Source organism: Miscanthus floridulus, chromosome 6 (genome assembly GCF_019320115.1).
Source record: "Miscanthus floridulus cultivar M001 chromosome 6, ASM1932011v1, whole genome shotgun sequence".
In the NCBI taxonomy this organism is placed as follows: domain Eukaryota; kingdom Viridiplantae; phylum Streptophyta; class Magnoliopsida; order Poales; family Poaceae; genus Miscanthus; species Miscanthus floridulus.
The window spans coordinates 71,922,862-71,945,916 of NC_089585.1; positions in this window are offsets into that span (position 1 = coordinate 71,922,862).

Consider the following 23,055-nt stretch of genomic DNA (forward strand, 5'->3'; position numbering starts at 1 on the left):
AGGCCTAGGTAAGTGAATGATGATGAAGATGATCAAGTGTAAGCGCTCTCTAACTCAAATGTGCAAGATGATACAAATCAAGCTAGTATAAGTGGCTCTCATGACAATGAACAAGATCAAGTAGATAGTGCATCATCTCAACTCAATGATCAAGCAAGTGCAAGCAATCAAGTTCCAATCCTCCAACCAACCAATATTGCATGGGATCATCCATTGGACTCTATCATTGGTGATATTTCAAGAGGTGTGCAAACTAGATTAAGATTGGCTTCATTTTGTGAGTATTTCTCATTTGTGTCATCCATTGAACCAAAGAAGATAGATGAAGCATTAAAGGATGTTGATTGGGTAAATGCTATGCATGAAGAATTGAATAACTTCACAAGAAATCAAGTATGGGAATTACTAGAGAGACCAAAGGGACACAATGTGATTGGAACCAAATGGGTCTTTAGAAACAAGCAAGATCAAGATGGGATAGTAGTAAGTAACAAAGCAAGATTGGTAGCATAAAGATATACACAAGTTGAAGGTCTTGACTTTGGAGAAACATATGCCACGGTTGCTAGATTGGAAGCAATTAGAATCTTGCTAGCCTATGCTTGTGCTCACAACATCAAGCTTTATCAAATGGATGTCAAGAGTGCATTTCTCAATGGTTACATCAATGAAGAAGTATATGTTGAGCAACCTCCTGGTTTTGAAGATGACAAAAAGCCCGACCATGTATACAAGTTGAAGAAGGTATTGTATGGCTTGAAGCAAGCACCTAGAGCATGTTATGAGAGATTAAGGGACTTCCTACTCTCTAAAGGGTTCATGATGGGCAAGGTTGACATCACTCTTTTCATCAAGAAGATTGGAAAAGATTTATTTGTGTTGCAAATTTATGTTGATGACATCATATTTGGATCAACCAATCAAGACTTTTGTGAAGAATTTGGAAAGATGATGGCTAATGAGTTTGAGATGTCCATGATTGGAGAGTTAAGTTACTTCCTTGGTCTTCAAATCAAGCAATTGAAGAATGGTACATTTGTGAGTCAAGGCAAGTATATCAAGGATATGATAAAGAAGTTTGGCATGAGTGATAGCAAAGCCATTAGTACATCAATGGGAACAAATGGCAACTTGGATAGTGATGCAAGTGGCAATATGGTGGATCAAAAATTATATCGGTCTATGATTGGAAGCCTACTCTTTGTGACCGCATCAAGGCCGGATGTCATGTTTAGTGTATGCATGTGTGCAAGATTTCAAGCCTCTCCAAGAGAGTCATTTGAAGGCTACAAAGAGAATATTGAGGTACTTGAAACATATAAAAATATTGGTTTGTGGTATCCCAAAGGAGCAAAGTTTGAGCTAGTTGGTTACTCCAACTCGGATTATGAGGGATGCAAGGTTGAAAGGAAACCTCAGGCACATGTCAATTGTTGGGAAGATCACTTGTTTTATGGTCATCAAAGAAGCAAAAAAGTGTTGCATTATCAACCGCCGAAGCTAAATACATATCCGCCGGTAGTTGTTGTGCACAAATACTTTGGATGAAGGCCACCTTGAATGACTTTGGAATCAAGTTAAAGAAAGTGCCATTGCTATGTGACAATGAGAGTGCAATCAAGTTAACCAACAATCCGGTTCAACATGCAAGAACAAAGCACACTGATGTCCGCCACCATTTCATAAGAGATCACCGACAAAAAAGGGACATTTGCATTGAGAGTGTAGGCACCGAAGATCAACTTGTCGATATATTCACCAAGCCATTGGATGAGAAAAGGTTTTGCAAGCTAAGAAATGAGTTGAATATATTGGATTTCTCAAATATGTGTTGATGCACCCCCCCACTTATATGACAAGCCTCTCCTTCGAGCAATCCAAGGTAAAAGTTGGTTGGCATGATATACATCCTTGCTAAGGACATGTTTAGTGCATCTAGTCATCTTTCACATTTAAATAGGCTCATTCATGAAAATCAAATGAATTTGATGTTTGTGTGGTACCACTATTGATTCTATGCTTATTTTGGTCTAGTGGTAGCATATGACATGTTTGTGGGCTTGTAAATCTAGTGTTTGATCTAGAAAATGAGCTCTAAGTGTTTAACTCAACATGGACAAGATAACCCTTATTTGGAGGTGTGAAGAAGCTTATCCTTAGATCAAACCAAGTTAAATATCTTTGGCAAATGATCTAGATTGGACCAAATTTGGGAAAATAATCCTCACCTCATTGATTGACATTGATAATCTCAACCTATCTACATTCGAACCTTTGTGGTTATTAATGACAAAGGGGAATAAAAACAAATATATTAGTGTTAAGGGGAGAAATAGTATGATAAGACAACAAAGGGGGAAAGAAATAAAGATATAAGTGATAGGGGGAGAATTTGACATAGGGGGAGAGATATGACAAAGAAAGGGGATCAATTAAAATTTTGAGCACACAAGTAGGGGGAGCAAGCTCATGAACTTGTATGGTGCATTTGAATGTGCATTTCATATGTTTGCTTGCATGGCACAAGTTTTTAAATTTCAATATCCATGCTTGTGAGTTGTAGGCTTGAATGATGAAATGAATAACTAGCATGCATAGGTTATCTAGTGTTTTTATTTCCAAGTTTTCAAATCATATCGAGCTAACCATGGTGCTAAGGATGGTATATTGGTGCACTTTGATTGGTATCATGCTTCAAGGGTCCATCTTTTATACCTTAGCATCACTTGGTAGACATTGTCTCCAATATTTCCTATCTAAGCATATGTGCAAGCAACAATCCAAACTCTTAGCACATATGTAAGGGGAGCAATTGATACCATATGGGGTTCATGAAACTTGTCCATTTCCTTTTACACATGGTAAATATGCTTGGGCAAGAAACATGGATTCAATTGAATTTTAATTCATATCTTTGTGAAAGAGTTGTCATCAATTACCAAAAAGGGGGAGATTGAAAGTTCTAGTTTGGTTTTGGTGAATTGATGAAACCCTAAGTGCTAACCTAGTTTATCAAAGTGATTATGAGATAGGTAGCACTGCTCCAAGTGGTGAAGTAAATGAAGATCATGACATGACGATGGTGATGCCATGGTAATGATCAAGTGCTTGGACTTGGAAAAGAAGAAAGAGAAAAACAAAAAGCTCAAGGCAAAGGTGAAAATTGTTAGGAGCTTTTTGGTTTAGTGATTGAGACACTTAGAGAGTGTGATCACATTTAGGATCGATAGCCATACTATTAAGAGGGGTGAAACTCGTATCGAAATGCGGTTATCAAAGTGCCACTAGATGCTCTAACTCAATGCATTTGCATTTAGGATCTAGTGGAGTGCTAACACCCTTGAAAATGTTGGTGAAAAAATGCTAACACATGTGCACAAGGTGATACACTTGGTGGTTGGCACATTTGAGCAAGGGTGAAGAAGATAGAGATGAAAAGGAGTTAGTCGCGCTGATCATAGAGTGACTAGACGCGTCCGGTATGGCCACCGGACACGTCCGGTATATGGCTCTGTACTGAATTATAGAAGAGCGACCGAATGCGTCCGGTGTGAATCAGCGAAGTCGATGCTTAGTGTAACAGTCAATCAGACGCTGGGAGCGTCCGGTCCGGAGTGACCGAACACGTCCGATCAGCCCTAGGAGCTTACTAGACTCGATCGGACGTTGTGGCTCAGCGTCCAATCATTTTCTAACAGCGCATCCGGTCACAAATTGAAAATGGTAGCAATGGCTACTTCATTTTAAACTGGACATGTGGCGGTTAGATAGCAATCGGATGTGTCCGGTTGCCCTACTGGATGCGTCCGATATACACAATCGGTGTGTCCGATGCTCATGACCTGCGTGTCCGGTCGATGCATAGTCAGCCCAATAATTGAGCCAATAGCTCTATTGATTGAGGGTGTCTATAAATCTTGTTTGGATGGCTCTAGCTCAATCTCTTGGCCATTTACATTGACATATCAACCTTGTGAGCTTAGCCAAAGCCCTCCCACTCATCTCCATCATAGATTCAACATCTTTGTGAGATTGGGAGTGAATCCAAGTGCATTGCTTGAGTGTTTGCATCTAGAGGCACTTGGTGTTCGTGTTTTACTATGGGATTCGCTTGTTACTCTTGGTGGTCGCCGCCACCTAGATGGCTTGTAGCAGCGAGGATCATCGAGTGGAGGTTGGTGATTGTCTCCAGCTCTGATTATGGTGATTGTGAGGGGTTCTTGACCTTTCCCCAGCGGAAAGCCCAAAGGTACTCTAGTGAATTGCTCGTGGCTTGTGTGATCCTCATCTTGCATTGGTTGTGTGGCACCCTATTGAGGGTTTGGCGTGTGATGCCAATTAGCGCATGAACCTCCAAGTGAGTGAATCGCCACAATAAGGTGAAATTGATAGGATCTTTTCTGTTTAGTGATCGAGACACTTAGCGAGTGTGATCACATTTAGGATCGATAGTCGTACTATTAAGAGGGGTGAAACTCGTATTGAAATGCGGTTATCAAAGTGCCACTAGATGCTCTAACTCATTGCATATGCATTTAGGATCTAGTGGAGTGCTAACACCCTTGAAAATGTTTGTGAAAATATGCTAACACATGTGCACAAGGTGATACACTTGGTGGTTGGCACATTTGAGCAAGGGTGAAGAAGATTGAGATGAAAAGGAGTTAGTCACGCTGGTCACAGAGTGACCGGATGCGTTCGGTATGGTGACCGGATGTGTCCAGTATATGTCTCCGTACTGAATTACAGAAGAGCAACCGGACGCGTTCGGTGTGAATCAGTGAAGTCTATGTTCAATGTAATAGTCGATCGGACGCTAGGAGTGTCTGGTCCAGAGTGACCGGACACGTCCAGTCGGCCCTAGGAGCTTACTGGACTCGATCGGACGCTATGGGTCAGATAGCATGGCGGTCAGATAGCGATCGGACATGTCTAGTTGCCCTACTAGATGTGTTCGGTATACACAACTGGTGTGTCCGGTGCTCACGACCTGCGCGTCCAATCGATGCGCAGTCAGCCCAATAATTGAGCCAATGGCTCTATTGATTGGGGGTGTCTGTAAATACCATTTGGCCAGCTCTAGCTCACTCTCTTGGCCATTTACATTGACATAGCAACCTTGTGAGCTTAGCCAAAGCCCTCCCACTCATCTCCATCATAGATTCAACATCTTTGTGAGATTGTGAGTGAATCCAAGTGCATTGCTTGAGTGTTTGCATCTAGAGGCACTTGGTGTTCATGTTTCGCTGTGGGATTCGCTTGTTACTCTTGGTAGTTGCTACCACCTAGATGGCTTGGAGTAGCAAGGATCATCGAGCGGAGGTTGGTGATTGTCTATGGCTCTGATCATGGTGATTGTGAGGGATTCTTGACCTTTCAACGATGGAGAGCCAAAAGGTACTCTAGTGAATTGCTCGTGGCTTGTGTGATCCTCACCCAATGTTGGTTGTGCGGCACCCTATTGAGGGTTTGGCGTGTGATGTCAATTACTGCGTGAATCTCCAAGTGAGTGAATTGCCATAACGAGGACTAGCTACCGGCAAGCAAGTGAACCTCGGTAAAAATCATAGTGTCATCATTTGATTTCGAGGTGATTGGTCTTCATTGGTATTCATTCTTATGATTGATTGGTTCATTTCTCGACTCAGCGGTATAACCATCTTGCTCTATCTCTTTACATTACCGCAAACTAGTTGTCAAGCTCTTTAGTGTAGTTAATTGTGAGAGCTTGGTAGTTTGGTTAGTGTGGCTCTTTAGTTAGCCTTTGAGAGCACACTAACTTAGTGTAGAGACATAGCCATTGTGTGGATAGACACTATAGAAACTAGAATTGTCGTAGGTGGCTTACAATTTAGTAGGCTAGCGCAACACTTGCTTCGCCTCATAATTGTCTAACCGGTTTGTTAAGTGTTGTTGTAGAAATTTTTAATAGGCTATTCACCCCCCCCCTCTAGCCATTAGGACCTTTCAAATGCATCCGGTCATGACTGGAGCCTTACTGGAAGTGACCCGACGCTGGGGTCTAGTGTCTGATCCTACACTATAGAGCGTCCAGTCACAACTTAAGTGCACTGATGACCATTGAGGTTGGATGATTAGCATTTGAAGTAGGGGCCACGTGGCGTACATCACACGACCGGACGCTGGGGTCTTACGTCTGGTCGATCTGACCTATGCATCTGGTCGCCCCGATTTTTTAGTGAATAGAGAGCCAACAGCTCTATTCATGGGGGCTCCCTATTTAAGCCCCATGGCCGGCTCAAGCTCACTCTCTTAGCCATTTGCATTGACATAGCAACCTTGTGAGCTTAGCCAAAGCCCTCCCACTCATCTCCATCATTTATTCATCATCTTTGTGAGATTGGGAGTGAATCTAAGTGCATTGCTTGAGTGTTTGCATCTAGAGGCACTTGGTGTTTGTGTTTCGCTGTGGGATTTGCTTGTTACTCTTGGTGGTTGCTGCCACCTAGATGGCTTGGAGTAGCGAGGATCATCGAGCGGGGGTTGGTGATTGTCTCTAACTCTGATCGTGGTGATTGTGAGGGATTCTTGACCTTTCCCCGACGGACAGCCAAAAGGTACTCTAGTGAATTGCTCGTGGCTTGTGTGATCCTCATCCTATGTTGGTTGTGTGGCACCCTATTGAGGGTTTGGTGTGTGATGTCAATTACCGTGTCAACCTCCAAGTGAGTGAATCGCCATAACAAGAACTAGCTTACCGGTAAGCAAGTGAACCTCGGTAAAAATCATGGTGTCATCATTTGATTCCGAGGTGATTGGTCTTCATCGGTATTCATTCTTGTGATTGATTGGTTCATTCCTCGACTCGGCGGTATAACCATCTTGCTCTATCTCTTTACATTACCACAAACTGTTGTCAAGCTCTTTAGTGTAGTTAGTTGTGAGAGCTTGTTAGTTTGGTTAGTGAGGCTCTTTAGTTAGCCTTTGAGAGCACACTAACTTAGTGTAGTGACATAGCCATTGTGTGGATAGAGACTCTAGAAACTAGATTTGTGGTAGGTGGCTTGCAATTTTAGTAGGCTAGCGCAACACTTGCTTTGTCTCATAATTGTCTAACTGGTTTGCTAAGTGTTGTTCTAGAAATTATTAATAGGCTATTCACCCCCCTCTAGCCATTAGGACCTTTCACCCGCACACTAAGTAACTAGAAATCAAAAGGCCCAATGGACTCAAGGGTGAATTGGTGTGTCTTAGGTGTAGGTCCTTAGTCTAGTGGGTCTTAGGGCCACCCCGTTTTCCAACTAATGATATTTCATCAGAGAATGTGCGAATTTGGGTTGGGTGTTGTAGAGAATATAGACAAGACACTATTAAGAGGAATACACCATTGAAAACTATTGCTCGTTCAATTCTAAACAAGTTTTGTGTCAATCCAAAAGATTGCTTCTTCATTCGTGAGAACGATCAGAAGCCCTTAAAAAGTGACTCAGCAATAACAAGACCGATCACTATTCAAGTTCATCTGCAGCTTAAAGGTGGGTCTCCTCATGGAAACGTGATACCGATAGAAAATGGATAAATTCATTGGGTTATCCAGTCAAGTTCTTCGAGCGTATAAATATACCTCTAAGGCCAAAAAGAAGAGAAAGAAAAAAAATTCTAATGTTATCTCTCTTAGGACTTTTGGAGGTTGGTGCTGTCACTTGTTCTCTGTTGCGTAGAAAGGTTACATAAGGAGGGCAGGTCCTTCTCCAGGGTTATTTCCTTATATAACTTCCTATATATCCCCAGTGAGGAAACTGTGATGATTAATCCACTGTGTGTAATTTGCCGGGAGAAGCTTAGTACAATGACATACCAAAAGGATCGCTTAGTAATTATGGAATTCATTAGTGAGTTCCTGAGATACGAGGAGGAACCTGGTGTTTTACATTACCCAATGTATCTGGAAAAGCTTCGCAAAGGACATAATAAAGATGAAGACAAAAGATTTGACCTTTGGCTCAGAGAGGAGAAGGTCCTTGTTCACTTTCTATCCGGCAACCTAGACACTTTATGATCAAGTTGTAGTGTTCACAAACCTTATGATCAAGGACCACCATGGTTTTCTTTCTGAAGTTGACAGATATCAGTTTGAGAGAGTTTGGATAGGTAACCGTGACTTATGTGATAATATTGGTGAGTGGAAGACACATATATGTAGCATTGATGGCGTAGAAGAAATGTATAGGGTTTTCAATTCTAGTTTAGATGGCAAGAAGCAATTCAGGGATGGGACAATAGGGAAGCTTGATTTTTCGAGAAGCATGCTTACGTATGTTGTTATTTATTAACTTGTCACTTGTTTAAGTAGCCACCTAATGTTGTTAACATTTCTTAGCATCACTTTTACTAAGTTGTGATCCCTATCTATGATGACAGAAATGCTTGTTGGTACTACCTAGTTCCACTTCTAGAATGACACTAAGAAGTACTTTAGTATTTTATGTGACTAGAAAGAATATATATAAATGAAAGGAATCTGCAAGCGCACAGATAATTTACCATTGTAACATTTCACCCGGGAGTATTCTATGTATCGTTATTTATATTTTTACCATAGGGAAGGACGGATAGTTGGAATATATTGATAACTTATACACATGATGGAGAAATAAACCATAACCAATATTCTACTCACAACAGGGGTAAGTCAAGAGATAAATAGGATAAGTAATGATAAATGATAAATGATCACTCAGAGTACTCCTTTCTATGGCATTAGCATTGCTAAGTAAAAATTAGATGAATAATTCCTAAGTCATTCTTAACTACAAGTCAAAGCATACGTTGATTAGTGCAATTACACCTAGTAGTCATTGCTAAGATCAACTTCATTTCTACACATAAGGGATATTACTAAGGAAGATCAAGAATAGAGCATGTCTTCCTTCGTAACTAGATCCTACTTGTCCTATATTCGGGGAGTAGACTACAAAGGACTCAATGGGAGTATCACATCCGTGATCTACCACATGGCACGGAATATATGGTGCATCTGTAGGTAAACAACGTGTAAGCACCACACTTACACAATGTCGACCATTCACCCCATGTACACCAGAGCGAGCGCTATACGAACTTATGTTTGAACATAATGATAATCTCGCTATACTAAGCATATAATCAAAGTAGACGATGAATATAATAACTAGGAACATGAATAATATTAAGAACAATATCAAATCAATTATAGCAACCTATGAAATAGGAAAGATACAAAAGATGATATAAGGGGCTATACCAAGCCACGCTCTTGATAGGATCAGGAATCTAAGTGAAGCTTGCCTCTGTCTAGATCTAGCCTAGCTAGCTATGCCCTAGAATATGGTGGAGCTCTGAGGATGATCATGGTTTCTGTCTTCTTGACTAAATGACTTGAATCAGGGTTATGCCCGGGGGTGGCAGGGGCTGGTATATATAGGCCATAGCATCCATTCTGAGCCCTCAGATCAAACTGACTTGAAAGGATGACATAGATGCAAACCCTAAGATGGTGGAGAACCGATGTTCGGAGGAGGAGGCTGACAGTGGGCCCCAAGGGTCGGCCATCCTACGGGTGGGGCCGGCTAGCCCCTGCTGGAGGTGTCTCATGGTCTTCTTCGGTGGTTTGGCTTCTAGGGTCATCTAGAACCTTATGGAGTTGTTTTTACCGTGGATAAGCGCGATTAATTATGACATATAGGTCCACCTTGATAGTTTTCTGAATAAACCCTACAGAAAGTACAGATTCATCAAAACTCATGGAATTTGTTAGTTTAAACCCCTAAACCTATGTTAGTGATTGTTTTCATGCATTCTTCAAGTTATATTGATGGTTTATAATGTTTGTTAACTACCATCAACACATGCCAATGATGTAAGGATTGTTGTACACCATTTCTAAACTAATACACTCTTTTTATGATTGTGCTATCTGAACATATTTTTTCCTTTCTCTATTAGCAATGGACATTGAGATCTTAGCGGCACTAGCACTGTAGCAGCACCAGCACTGTATGTGCAATGGCCGACACAACTTCCAGAGCTGCGCCAAACTCTCATCAAGTTTCAACCTCCTCTGAAGAAAAGGAAATGACCCTCATCATCAATAGTGCCTAATAGCTTGAGTAGAAGTACTGGTTTTGTTTTGGCTGATTCTATTCCTGTGAAGGAATAAGCTAAAATTGATGAAATCTGGCAAAAATGTTTGTAAAGACCAAGTTAAGATTAGGTCAGCCTTGTGTGCATCTTCAAACTCTAAGGACTTATGACTCACTACTCAGTTCAGTTTTCTTACTCCCTAGAGCTTGCTGTGAAGTTGAGGTTGTTCATTCAAACAGTCATTTTGGTTTTGAATTCTTTAGTTTGTTGTGGAGTTGAGTATTCACTTCTAGTTCTTCATTCCTATAGTTGACAATGCTTACTTTCTCTGCAGTTTAGAGTCTGAGTTGTCCCTCTTGTTTCTTGCGAGTAGTAGTGATTCGATGGGTACATTTCCTTTTCTTAGCTCATACTATTTGTTCATATACAGCATGGGTTCTGTTGTTGTTTGTTTGGAATGAGTAGTTCCATTGCTCACTTCTAAGGTAGTGACATTATGATTCATGCTACTAGTTGCATGATTGAAGAAGCACGTGATCTTATTTGACCCTACAATAACTGTTACGAATTGTGTTACATTTTTGTTCAATTTTGTACATAGTATCTTTTACAACTAACCTAATCTCAACTATGGTATCTACAGAGTTGTCGGTGTTTTGAGAACCAATCAGTAAATTTATCGCCGCGCTGCTCAAGGGGTTCGATGGCTAGCACTCAGGACACAAAAGGATTTATACTGGTTCAGGATGAAGCCCTACATCTAGTGCCAGAGACCTGTGAGTATGTGTTCCTCAATGCCAAAGTGCTCCAAATGGCTTACAGCAGGGGGTATGCAAGCTAAGGTCCTACCTGTTGGATGTGTTCAAGGAAGAGGAAATCGATCCTTTGGAAGATGGCCTGACTCCCCTTATATAGCCACGGGGGCCAGGTTACAAGAAGAAGAGGAGGGTTCTCCCAGCCCGAGTGGCTGGGAGCCCGAGGGAGGGAGAAGCTAGTTTGTTTGGTCAGCAAGCCTGCCGGTCTTGTAAGCATGTCACGGTATGGTCATCTTGTGCTTGCTCCTTATGCCAAGGCTTGTCGTATGGTGGCGGTGCTTTTTTAGCCATGGTGGTGCAATGGGAGTGGTGGTTGCTCACCAACTCCCCTGCCTAGCATGGCTTGCTTGCTATCATCATGTCCTCCATCCTGTCACTCCGTTTCTTTAGGGAGAAGTCATGATGTCACTATACGGGAGAGAGTGGCTGTCCCATCATGGGCTGCCTACTCTTGGGGTCATGGCCCTGCTACCTCGGCCTCTGGTGGCTAGGTTAGGGGCATAGGATTTGGTCAGGTTGGGGGAGCTGGCTCCTAGTCATGATTCCCATGCCATATTGGTTTGGATCATATGCCTGTCCATTAGGCTGGACACAATTTGGGTGGTCCAGAGCCATGCAGGGTGACATTGCTGAGCCTCAGTGTTGTCTTGTCTATCAGCAGGGTACTATCGGTTTGGGACCCACAGGATACCCCGCAAGGAAGGGAGAAGATCTAGTCTAACTAGGATTCTTCCCTTGTAATCTTAGTAGTAGTATTATTCTGTAATCCTACTAGGAACTCTCATTGTAAACCGACTAGGACTCTAGCCTCCTGACTATATAAAGGAGGGCAGGGCTCCTTGGATCGAGAGTTCAGATAATAATTGTACGACACAACACTTTACAATCAAACCAACGCAAAGGCTAACGCCAACTAGATGTAGGGCTATTACTCAATCAGAGATCGAGGGTCTGAACTAGGATAAATCGACTGTCTCCTGTGTTAACTGTCGAGTTCTGCATATGCTGAAACCCGAACATACTGTCCTAGGGACCCCCATGGCAGGCTATCAGTGGTCAAACATCGATAGCTGGCGCGCTAGGTAGGGGATTTCAGCGACTTTGCATCCGAGAGCTCGATGGACCTTGACAACATGATCTTCTCAAAGGGATCAACCTTCATCTTTGGTTCATGGATCTGTGAGGCAGGCGATGATGGCAAGCTCCAAGGCCATCTCCTCGAAGATTCAGATCATCATCAAGACTTTTCCATTTCAGCGACAATGATAGATCAGCTTGCCGAAAGATTCGCACAGCTCGTGATGTCCAATCCAACTCAGATTTTGTGACTTCACGCATCCGATTCAAACTCAAGTTCCGCTTCTGAGACGGAGTCTTATCTGAGTTCCTTTGGAAAATAGAGTTCTTTTTCGACAAGGCTCCGAGGCGTGACATCAACCTATCAAGGATACAACTCGGAGTTCACTCAGAGCACTTTAAAGAAGTCGAGTACTCTTCCATTCGGACTCCACAACATGGCAACATCTTATCAGACATGGTCCGATGGATCCACCAATCCCATGCTTAGAATGCCACTAAAAGGAGCCTAAGAAGGTCTCATCTTAACTATAACATCTCAAAACTACATCGTCCACTAGCCAGGTTCCGTTCCTGAGGATGGCGGCACCCAACTAGTCGACGATACGACCACAACAACTCTACCCTACCAAGAAGGAGACTCGATCTATGACCTAGAAGCCTCTACTGAAGTTATCAAAAACTTTGACAGTATGGAAACCAATGCTGATGATAGAACAACTCATGCTCGAGAAGTGTTCATGATTCGCCATCCTCGATCACCATTGGTCCCCCCAAAAGCAACCGACGTCAGGTCTTCAGATGAAATCAAATCCAACATATCACCATTTATCTAGGGGCATGATGGTGAGACTGAGAGTCAGAGGCAAGCCAGAGAAAGAAAGAACAAATTGAAACAAGGACGTCAACGCCGTGCTAAGCAGTGAAAGGAAACTTGGATCAAATATGAGTCAGACCTAGCCGAGTACAATAGAAGAAAATTAGAGCGAGAGGTTGAAGAAGGACGAGCAGTGAATACACCCTATGATAAGATCCGAGAAGCACTAGAAGAACTCAGGGCAACTTCATATCCTAATGAAAAACAACAACAGCTCCAGGACATCCTCTGATCAATAGTCCTTAGGATGCACGATGGAAGGGCAACATCTCATGAGTAGGAAGATCAAAATCAAAGGAAGTCCACCTTCGAGAGACTTGGACCAAGTGGAAGTCACAACAGAGAAAGTAGAAGAAATCATAGTCAAAATGATCGAGTTGAACAACCAAGAAAGGCCAGAAGCAAAGCACCTACTCGGACAGCCATGCAAAACTACTCTCACCAAGACAACAGTTGGCAAGAAGGGGGCGCTGAATCAGAATATACAGAAGCCAGAACGCATGATAGATTCCCCTATTTTGCAAATAGACTTACCTCAATATGACTGCCTCACAAGTTCAAGCCGTCCAACCACTCCAAGTATGATGGCAAGACCAAACCAAGGCAGTGGCTCGGGATTTATTCACAATCGATTGAATTGGTCGGAGGGGACGATGACATCAAGACCTTGTTCTTTCCCATGGCCCTAGAAACCATGCCCCTTCAGTGGTTTGACAAATTGAATCCAGGATCAATCAGAAATTGGGAAGACTTGCAAAGAGCTTTCTGTGAAAATTTCGCAGGTATCATTACACACCCAATCACCCACACAAGTTAAAAGGACACAAGCAGAAAGGAGGTGAAAGTCTCAGAAATTACTATCGACGATTTGGCGAACTTCGAGCTCAAGTATATGACATCACCCAACAAGAAGTAATTGAAGCTTTCTCTCATAGAATCATGGCTAGGTGGCAATTTCAAGACTTCTGCAAAGAAAACCCAAGAAACAATGAAGAATTTAGATGAATAGTGGAAAAGATGATTACTGCAGAGGAAAAAACACAAGAAAGATTCCCGGATAGAAACAACCGAGACAACCTAGACAGGCAAAATCAATGAAACAGTAGACAACAGGAAATAAAACATGGACCAGACAACATCGTAGCAGTGACTGACAAATCAAGGAAGTTTTCCAAGCCTAGAAGTTATGACGACATTGAGAACATGTGTTGCCCCTTGCACCCCAAAGGAAATCACACCATCGGAGATTGCTACACCTTCAAAGATCGATACACAAGGAAAGATAGTAAGGAGAATACCAAAGAAGGCAATCAGAAAAAAGAAGATGACAACCACGAAGACAAGGGATTCCAAAAATCCAAGGGGTTAGTAGCAGTAATCTTTGCCGGGGTTCCAGATTCTAGAAGCAAACATCAAGAAAAGCTAGCATTATGAACCATCATGGCAGCAGAACCTGCTACACCAAGATATCTCAATTGGTCATAGTATCCAATCCAATTTTCAAGAGAAGACCAATGGACTAGCGTAGGAAATGCAGGCCATTACCCATTGGTTCTAGATCCAACTATTGCCGGTATGACTATTACGAAAGTATTAATCAACGGGGGAGCTAGACTCAACATTATTTTTTTAGAAACTCTAAGGAAGATGGGACTACAACTCGCTGGGATGATTACACCAACAAGCACACCTTTTTATGGCATAGTACCTGGCAAGGCAGCAATGCCACTTGGACAAATCACTCTACCGGTTACTTTTGGGACTCCCTCAAACTACCGTATAGAGTTCATCAAGTTTGAAGTCATGGACTTCGATTCATCATATCATGCAATCCTCGGGCGACCAGCACTAGCAAAATTTATGGCAATACCGCATTATCCGTACCTATTGCTTAAGATGCCAGGGCCTAACGGTGTCCTTTCTCTTCGGGGTGATTTGAAGCGCGCCTTTGACTGTGATGTTCAGGCAATCCAAATTGCAGCAAAAGCAAAGACCACTGATAGGAGAAAAGAAATAGCCACTGTTGCAGCAAAAATGAGCCCAGAAGAGCTAGAGATACCGGCTAAAAAACCCAGCATCCTAGCACCACCAAAAGAAGCCGACGTCAAGCAAATCGACCTGGGCACCGGTGATCCCTCAAAAACAGCAACCATCAGCGCCCACCTATCGGCAAAATAGGAACTCGCGCTCACCAACTTTCTTCGGGACAACAAAGATATCTTCGCTTGGAAGTCGGTCGACATGCCAGGGTCCCAAGAGAGTTGGCTGAGCATAGAATTGATATCAATGAAGGCTCCAAGCCTGTGAAGCAACGACTACGACGATTCTCACCAGACAAGAAGGCAGCAATTAAAAAGGAAATTACAAAACTAATGGTAGCCAGATTCATTAGAGAAATTCTCCATCTAGATTGGCTAGCAAATCTAGTTTTGGTACACAAAAAGAATATGGACGAATGGTGCATGTGTGTCGACTACACAGATCTCAACAAACACTGCCCGAAAGATCCGTTCGGGCTACCATGCATTGATCAGATAGTTGATTCAACAGCAGGGTCTACCCTATTATCCTTCCTTGATTGCTATTCAGGATATCACCAGATCGCATTAAAGGAACAAGACCAGAGCAAGACATCTTTCATCACTCCATTCGGTGCCTACTGCTATAAAACCATGTCATTCGGACTCAAAAATGCTGGTGCCACCTACCAAAGAGCTATCCAGACGTGCCTCGGTGATCAGATCGGTGAAAACATAGAAGCATACATGGATGACATAGTAGTAAAGACAAAGAGCCTAGATACACTAATTGAAGACTTAAAGCAAACCTTCGAAAACCTGAAAAGATGGAGGTGGAAATTGAACCCAAACAAGTGTGTATTCAGAGTTCCTTCGGGACAACTACTCGGATTCTTGGTCAGTCATCGCGGAATCAAAGCAAGCACCAAGCAGATTCAAGCCATAACAGAGATGGACCCTCCTCGAAGTGTCGAAGATGTGCAGAAACTAACAGGCTGCATGGCAGCCCTCCATTGTTTCCTATCAAGGCTGGGCGAAAAAGGGTTACCTTTCTTTAAATTGCTAAAGAAGACAGACAAGTTCGAGTGGACAGAAGAAGCCAACGAAGCTTTCAAGAAGCTCAAGGCATACCTCACCTCCTCACCAGTTCTCACACCTCCAAAGAAAAACGAAGACATGATGCTGTACATTGTGGCAACTTCTACTATGATCAGCACTGCGATTGTCATAGAAAGAGAAGAAGGACATGTATATAAAGTACAATGCCCCATATACTACATCAGCGAAGTACTGACATCATCAAAAATTCGGTACCCGCATGTGCAAAAACTACTCTACGCCCTTCTAGTCACTTCATGCAAGCTTCGCCACTATTTTGAAAGCCACAAGATTACCGTGGTGATAGATTTCCCACTCGGAGACATCTTACACAACAGAGACACAACAGGGCGCATATCTAAGTGGGTAGTTGAACTTGGTGCTCTCAATATCGATTTCACCCCACGAAAGGCAATTAAATCTCAAGCCCTAGCTAATTTTGTTGCCGAATGGACAAAAATTCAACGACATATGTCAAGTACCATCCTTGATCATTAGAAGATGTACTTTGATGGATCACTCAAGCTAGGCGGAGCCATTGCAAGCGTCCTCCTAATTTCTCTAGACAGAAAGCAACTCAAGTATGTCCTTCAGATCTTATGGCAAGCTACAAACAATGAAGCAGAATACGAAGCCCTCATCCATGGGCTACGAGTGGCAATTACCCTCGGAATCAAGCGTTTACTCGTTTACAGCGATTCAGCAGTAGTAATCAATCAAGTCAACAAAGATTGGGACTGCACCAAAGAAAACATGGGCGCTTACTGTGTTGAAATATGAAAGCTCGAAAAACATTTTCAAGGATTAGAAATTCTACACGTCCTGCGTGATTCTAATATTGCGGTAGACGTCCTCGCCAAGCTTGGATCAGACAGGGCGAAGGTCCCACCCGGTGTATTCATAGAGGAGTTATCAGCCCCCTCTATCAAACAACCTGGTGAGATAACCCCTGAAATCTCAGCCAAAGGCACCCAAATCTTGGTAATCACCACTTCATGGACCCAGGTTTTTGTTGATTACATCAAAGAAAATAAGTTGCTAGCAGAAAAAGAAGAAGCTACCCGAGTTGTTCGCAGAAGCAAGAATTACGTCCTAGTAGGAGACAAGCTCTATAGAAGAGCCGCATCATCAGGAGTACTCCTAAAATGCGTCTCATTTGAAGATGGCAAAGAGATCCTAGACAAAATACACTCAGGTTGCTGTGGAAATCATGCCGCTTCAAGAACACTAGTCAGAAAAGCAGTCCGCACCGGTTACTACTGGCCAATCGCTTTGAAAGACACAGAAGAACTCGTCCAAAGATGCAAAGGCTGTCAAATGTTCGCAAGATAGGCTCATGTGCTAGCTCACAACCTCATCTGCATCCCACCTGCTTGGCCTTTCTCCTGCTGGGGGCTAGATCGAGTAGGACCTCTCAAGAAAGCAAAAGGTGGCTTCGAGTATATCTTCGTATCAATTGACAAGTTCACCAAGTGGATTGAATTCAAACCACTCACAAAATATAGCGCAGCCAAAGCAGTCGAGTTCATCCAAGACATTATGCACCGCTTCAGCATGCCCAATCAAATCATCACAGATTTGGGTTCTCCCTTCATACCCACATAATTCCAAAGTTGGGCACAGGACTGCAGCTTCAGAATAGATTATGCATCAGTCGCACATCCAGAGGCCAATGGATAGGTCGAAAGGGCAAACGGACTCATACTAGCTAGATTAAAACCAAGATTGTATGAAGAACTAGTAGACTATGGATCAAAATGGATTGAAGAATTACCCAAGGTCGTATGGGGGCTATAGACTCAAATTAGCAGAGCCACCGGATACTCACCTTTCTTCCTGGTTTATGGATTAGAAGCCGTACTACCTACAGACTTGATCTAGATGTCACCAAGGATAGAACAATACGATGAAGGAGAAGCAGAACACACCCAAAGATTAGAACTTGATAGTACAGAAGAAGTCAGAGTAAACGCTACCCTTCAATCAGCAAGATACCTCCAAGGACTAAAACGCCACTACAACAAGAATACCCAGTCTCGATCATTACAAGTCGGAGACCTAGTACTAAGAAGAATACAAAAAACCGATGGACGCCATAAACTACTCAGTCCATGGGAAGGTCCTTTTATCATCACAAAAGTCACCGGACCGGGCACATACAAGTTGATAACTGAAGACGGAAAAGAAGTCAACAATACATGGCACATCAATCAGCTACAAAGATTCTACGCATAAAAATAACTCAAGGGAAAATATATATACAAGCCACAAGAGATCAACATTCATGATCAACAAAGATAGCGCTCATCAACAATATATGTACTATTGTGACCTATCAATATTCATGATCAATAAAGATGCTTCTTTCTCGACAAACATATGTCTTATTATTATGGCTTTCCACGAGTTGTTTCTAATGAACACCCGAACAAAAAAGCAAAATGGCTGAAAAGACGCCTGAGCATACCGGCCGAGAGCAAAAGAGCTAAAAACATGCATGAGCCCGCCGATGAGGGTAGCTAATAAGCTAACACCCGAACAAAAAAGCAAAATGGCTAAAAAGACGCCTGAGCATACCGACCGAGAGCAAAAGAGCTGAAAACATGCTTGAGCCCGCCGATGAGGGTAGCTAATAAGCTAACACCCGAACAAAAAAGCAAAATGATTGAAAAGACACCTGAGCATACCGGCCAAGAGCAAAAGAGCTAAAAACATGCTTGAGCCCGCCAATGAGGGTAGCTAATAAGCTAACACATGAACCAAAAAGCAAAATGGATGAAAAGACACCTGAGCATACTGGCCAAGAGCAAAAGAGCTGAAAACATGCTTGAGCCTGCCGATGAGGGTAGCTAATAAGGTAACACCCAAACCAAAAAGCAAAATGGCTGAAAAGACACCTGAGCATACCGGCCGAGAGCAAAAGAGCTGAAAAGATGCTTGAGCCCGCCAATGAGGGTAGCTAATAAGCTAACACCCAAACCAAAAAGCAAAAACAACTGAACATAAATTAGAGCAATTTCAAGACAAGACCCTCCAGCTCCTTGTTCCAAATAGCAAGAGGCTCGAGGGCTACACTCAGAAGATCCCAAGAAGTGCTACATGGTTTCGCTCAAGAAAGCACTCGGACAACGCTTGTTCCTGCTCAACAAGACTTGAGGAAAACAAGACAAGGCTTCCAGAGCTCTACCATGAAGTGCTCAGGGGCTTGCCGGTCCTAGGATATTTTTGCAACCAGAGATAGGACCAGATGCTGACCACACTCTGAGCTAAGCTAAGAAGAAGAAGCTGGAGATATCCTAAGTCTTTTTTGTACTAACAAGAACACAAAGTTCATCGAGACAACGGTCTATACCAAGTTGTTTATGAGTCATAGATGAAAGCCAGACAAGCACTCGATAAATCAAGGAAGTCTGTCAAGACATCAATCTACATATACCGAGTTGTTTACAAGGCTCAAACGAAAGCCAGAAAAGCACTCGATAGATCAAGAAAGTTTGTCAAGACAATGATTTACCAAAGCTGAGTTATTTATGAGACAGAAATACAGACAAAGAAGACATCAACAAAAAAGATTCTCCATTCAGTTTTCAAGTATAGTGTTTTGTTACAAGAAGCTGGGATACAAAGGTCGATTACATCAGGCATTGTCATCAGGAGAAGAAACATCAATGTTAAGATTATCTACAACCTTCCTGGCTAAGTCACCGACCTCAGGCTCCAACCTCTCAACAGCATCTAGGTACTCTTGGCTCTCGGCTTCATCGGCAACCTTAGACAAAGGAAAATCTGGAGAAAGAACCCGAACCTAGGCAAGAACGTTCCTGGTGCAAAGGTGGGCACACCTCTTCATGAACTCCTAGAAACGGGTTGGCACTTGGGGAATGAACTAAGCCTAAGAATGACCATCGTCTGCTGGAGTCCAGAGAAGGTCGGCTACTGACCGAAAAGACTTCCACAAAGCTTTCCAGTTCTCAGTAGTCGTTGCCAACTTGCCAGTCAAGTCCTCAATGGTCTTTTGGGCCTACACAAGATCTCTATCAGCTCCATGCCTAATCAACTTAGCAAGCGCAAGTTCTTCTTCAGCTTGAGTAATTACCTCCTCAGCCTTATTATGGTTAGTGCGAACGAGTGTCTTCATCTCCTCAATGCCCTCCGAGAGCTTCTGCTTTTCAACTCGGAGAGCTAGACCAAGCAACAAAAGACAAGTCAGCAGAAAGGCAAATTTGAATACAAAGGGAAGCGAAAAAGAACTCGCGATATCATGGCACTCTTTCTTCATGGCCTCCACATTTTTTTAGGCCTCCCGGGCAGCTGCATCCCTCTGCTTTTCCACCTCAACTACCCGGGCACGGAGAGCCTTCTCCTCATTTTGATGCGTCTAACACTTAGTCTCTAGCTTGGCCTGACAGAGGTCAAGCTCCGCCTTCAAGGTACTCACCTCAGAAGACAACTTTTTCTCGTTTTCAGACGAGAAAAAGAAGCCGGTATAATCATGAGAAAAAGACTGAGCAAAAAGAAAGAGAGAAAAACAAGAAATAAGGATAGGAGAAAAAACAAACACCCAAAGAAAGAAGTTCAGAAAAACTTACCTGGAGCCTTTCCCCAAGAGAAGTCGCAAGGGTCGACAAGCTTCCCCAGGCGATGGTTAGCTCCAATAATCGATGAGTGGCATCAAACTGCTGCACCACGTCATCAGCCAAAGGCAGACCACCGGAGGCAAGAAGAGGAGAAGGGGAAGCCGGCCGAGGCGAAGAAGGCACGACCAAGGCAATCTCCTGGGAAGCCACGGTCAATCCCTCAGATGAACCCGCCACAATGGCCACGGTCACCTCGGGAGCCAGCAAATCAGCAGTTGTAGACTCCGTCCCCCTCACAGCCACCTCGGCGACCATGCGTTCTGAGTCCTGAGACTCGGTATGCAAGGGTGCACCAGAGGTTTGACAAGAAGTTGACTAGAGGCTTGGGGAAGACGAAGACCTAAAAGTTGACAAGGAAACTCATCAAAAAGAATAAGAAAAAAGGGGAACAGAAGCAAAGAAATAAAACCAGAATGCACTCACTCAACTATCTTCTTCTTCATGAAACCAAAAGAAGACCTCGCAGGGGGAACCACAGCGACAAAAACATCACCGCCACCCTATGACAGGAGTGGCATAGCTAGTACCGGAGCCCCAGAAGAGCTTGGTACCAGAGCTATAGAAGAACTCGGTGCCAGAGCCCCAGAAGAACTAGTACCCGATGACCGCTTACTACAAAGAAATCAAGACCAAAGTCAGAACAAAGGAGGGATTCAACAATAGGAAAACAAGAAAAGAACTCACCGACGCGCGACAAGAGGCACATCATCAGCCTCATCTTCCTCACTCTCGACTAAGGCCACCATGGCTCTAGCTGAAAAAGGACAAAAGTACTCAGTCAAAGATAAAAACAAATAGCAAAAGGACAAAGCGTATTAATATGCTCACCTAAGAGCATGCTAGCTACGACTAGAGTACCTAGACAAGTACTCGACTGGCGAGACTTCTTGGTAGCAGATGGAGCAAAAGAAGAACTATCCGCTCACCCCCCTCTTTCTGAAAGTACGAGGAGCTCGAGGAACTAGACAAGGAACATACTCTTCATATACGTCAGAAAATGCAGAAGAAACACCAGGAAGCATCATGGTAGTTTGAAACTTACTGGTCAAGGACGCCCTAGCAAGACTACCCCCAGCATCCACATTTGCAGGGAGATCATCAAGGGGAATTGGATCAGTGAAATTACGCCCCAATTCCTATAAAAGAGTAAAACAACAAGATAAGGAAGATTAAGCAAAAGTGGATACAACAAAAGAGAATCAAAAGTACCCGCATAAAGAAAAGAACAACTCATAGCAGGGGGCAGGTTCTTAGTGCTGTACTCAAGGACAGCAAGCGGAATGACGCTTACTCCTTTCAGCATCTTCTAGAGATGCTCGAGCACCTCCTCATCAGTCAACTCAAGGGTAGGGACCATACGAGAAGGGTCCTCCGCCCCATAGTACTCAAAACCGTAATGTTCACGCTCCTTCAAAGGTTGAACTCGACGACAAAGAAAACTTGAAATAATCCCGAAGCCGGTCAAGCCTTGTTGTTTCAGAGTGCAAATCTTCTCGAGAAAAGGCTTGATTGTCTGGAGCTCAGCAGTCATCACCGGGTTCTTTTCCCATCGGTCATTAACCAAGGGACCAGACCCAGAGTGAACAGAAAGAGGAGGAATCAAGTTGGCAGCATAAAACCAGTTAGCACGCCAATCTCTTACAAAATCAACCAGGTCATAGTCAAAGAATTTACTTCTAAAACCCTAGCAAAACTAAATCCAGTAGCCACCAAGAATGCTGGTGTCATCACTACGAGGTTGGGGCTTTAGACGAAAGAAGTAATGAAAGAGGGAAAGAGAAAGAGGAATTCCAAGGAAGGTTTCACAGAGATGAACAAAGACAGAAAGATGGAGAATAGCATTAGGAGCAAGATGATTCAGGCTAATCCCAAAATAGCCAAGAAACTGATGAAGAAAAGCAGAAGCCGGGAGGCAAAGTCCAGCACGGATAAAGGAGACGAAAAGAATAATCTCGCTAGGACCTAGAGCAGGGACCCGATGCTCGCCCGGAGCCCTCCATTCAATAATGTCCTTGCTCTGGATCAGACCATCGCCAACAAGCTTGCGAAGCTAGTCTTCAGTCATTGTTGGAGCTGGCCAAACCTTCTGGGCAGCCCTCATGGCCATGAACTCTTGGTTCTCGATCACGAAAAGTGATGATTCCTTGTCCACAAAGGCTGCCTGGGACTTGCTCACGGCTTTCTTCCTACCCATGTACTAGTGGAAGCAAAAAGGCACTAGGGAAAGAGAAGGCTCAGACGGCAGTGCTCAGATGATGGCAGTAATGGCGACGGCGAAGTTGCGAAGGCTAGGGTTTTCAAGACAAAGGTAGGGTACCAAAGAAAAGGAGGAGAAAGGCCTTTAAATAGATTTACACCGGTAAAAACGTGGCCCACCAGGCCCGTTTTAACATGGCATGAGCACGCAACGGTCCATTTACTGGCAGCTAAAATGACGGACGGCTCAAATC